The following is a 2,648-nucleotide window of genomic DNA, read 5'->3' on the forward strand; positions in this document are numbered from 1 at the left end:
AAATCTATACATATACATTTACATATATATACATATACATATATATGTATACATATTTAGACACACACACACGCACACACAAATGCACACACGTGTACACACACACACACACACAGATATATATATATATATATATACATACATACATATATTCATACATACATAGTTAAATGTATACTTACATCCATACCAGCTCACAGGTTTATCACGTCTTGTCCAGTCGCATGTACTTATTTAATCGGTATATCAACGTATTAATATGAACCAGCTTCTAGGTTTATTACCCGATGGCCGAGGGTATCACGTCTAGGCTACATATATTTAAACATATACATACATACATACATTGTATGAGGTACTTATGCATTGCAGTGAAGCATATATTGACTCGGTTAAACCCCTGTATACCTTTACATCTGTACGGCGTATTTGTTAAACGACTCAATTGGACAAGAATCTAGATTGTACTAAGTGTGGTGTTTCCTGCTACCATAGTTACCCGAGCTAAGGGCATAGGTGGTTGCCACTCAATTCACTTCTATCAAGAAGCCCATGCGTAATACACAAATGCGGTCAAACAAACCATGAGATTCGGTCGCGGTGCAAAGGCAAAGGAAAATTACGCGACTAGGTATACATATGCCATACACATATGAAAGGGACCTACTTATCGTACGTGAGCGAGTAAAATGCACCAGTATCGGCTGTGGCAACGGTAGTGATCGTAGAATACTAAACGTATATATACATACTGTCCGATTGTTAGTAAAATGTCTAAGCATGTTCAGGATTTGCAGTGGGTTTGGGTTCTCAGATGAATATGTGTCTTAAGAGCTTAAAAATGTTGTTAACGGTGAGATGTACGACCGTGCATAACTATGATAAACAAACGTAACTTTATTTGAGATTCTCAATGATGTCATTGAACGTGGTTTGTCTATGTCTAGTATACGATTCGAACCTCGAGGGCGAACTAGATCAGACCTTATAAGTTAATACACAAGCAGCACACTGCCTGTCTGCGTATGTTAATACACCGGTATAGGCCCATATAAGTATATACAGATACCAATACAAACCTAGTCACGGATTATGATACAACGTACATAACTTTACATCTTACCGGTTGTGTACCGTGGTTATACTCTATACCTCCGCACTACACTATACCAGCTATACAGCATGTCCAACATTGATAAGGGATGTCTATCTCTAGAACACACATGTGCAAGGTACTTGTCTGCTATGGGCCAGTGTAACGAATATCGATTGACAATCACAATAAACCGATATGATTGCCTCTGCACATGTTATCAATTGACAATCCCAATAAAACCGATGTGATTGCCTCTTGTCGCACGTGTTATCAATGACTAACATGAAATGTATGCACACCCTACGCCCCTGACACGGTACAGTATTAGGCCGCCAGTGTCTTCAATATTGCTCGTGAAGGCGTCTATCTCTATCAGAGCACACTTAGGAGAAGCGTGCGCTTATAGATCTTCTACTATTTTCGTATCAGTTTCAGGTTTGAATTGTATGTTGTTGTACAAGTACGGACACTCACTCTCTAATTGTCATATGTATAAGATGTACTATAGAACGAAGCTACATATAGCACATGTGCATATAGCACATGTACACATATTATTACATATATATATATACATATGTTTATAGCACATATTTCAACAGAAGTAAGTACCGTGTATATCTATGTACATATGTATGACCTTGTTCATGTTGTTGCGCGTCTGAGTGTGACTGCGTCTGACAGCGGCCAATACAAAGTGATGACTCGATTTGATGTCATTGTGGGCTGTGTCCCCTGTCGTGTCCCGCCAGTGTCAATATCACGTTAAAAAAATCTCTCTACCTCCCCTCCTGTATACACAAACCGAAGTTATCGAACACTACTGTTTTATTAAACTGCAGGTGTTCTCAGTGGCTATAGCCTATTCCACAGGTTGACAAGTTGTGTACATAGTTGGTATTTGATACCGAGATAGCTCTAGGTACGTGCTGCGACACCTTGTTGTCGGTGAAGTGTCGGTGTATATGAATGGAGTAGAAACGTATACACGTACTCGTTGCTATATTCAAATTCAGATATAGGCAAGAATACATTTGTACATTTCATCACTCGAGTATGTATGGGCTTCTTCTCACCACAGCCAAACTTTTATGAAGTACACTCAGTACGTACATATACTAAAAAAAAATGCACGTGGGAGTGGTTACATTCTTCAGTTCAATCCGAGCTAGCATGGTGTTGTTTATTTGATTGAGATTTGGTATTCAGAAACTATTCCCACATTTGTTGACCACTCCTATCTAAAGTTACACACCTTTACATTAATACATGACCTTCTGAGATGAAGCGCATTTTATAGACGAGAAGCAAGTATCGATCTCGACTATGGTGATATTATTGCGTCTACGTTTTTTATGTTTTCTCATTTTCTCACTTAAACTTAGGGACTTATCTATTATGTGGTAGTTTCCATCTTGGTTTATATTTAACTATATGGTGCCTCGTTTGTTATATCAGAGTTCACACGAAAATGCTACGCAACGCTATCCGAGAAACCTGGGCCAGTGGTCGCGTCGTGACTTCCGCATGGATTATGATAGGTATGAATTAT

Source organism: Sphaeroforma arctica (genome assembly GCF_001186125.1).
Source record: "Sphaeroforma arctica JP610 unplaced genomic scaffold supercont1.468, whole genome shotgun sequence".
NCBI lineage: Eukaryota > Ichthyosporea > Ichthyophonida > Sphaeroforma > Sphaeroforma arctica.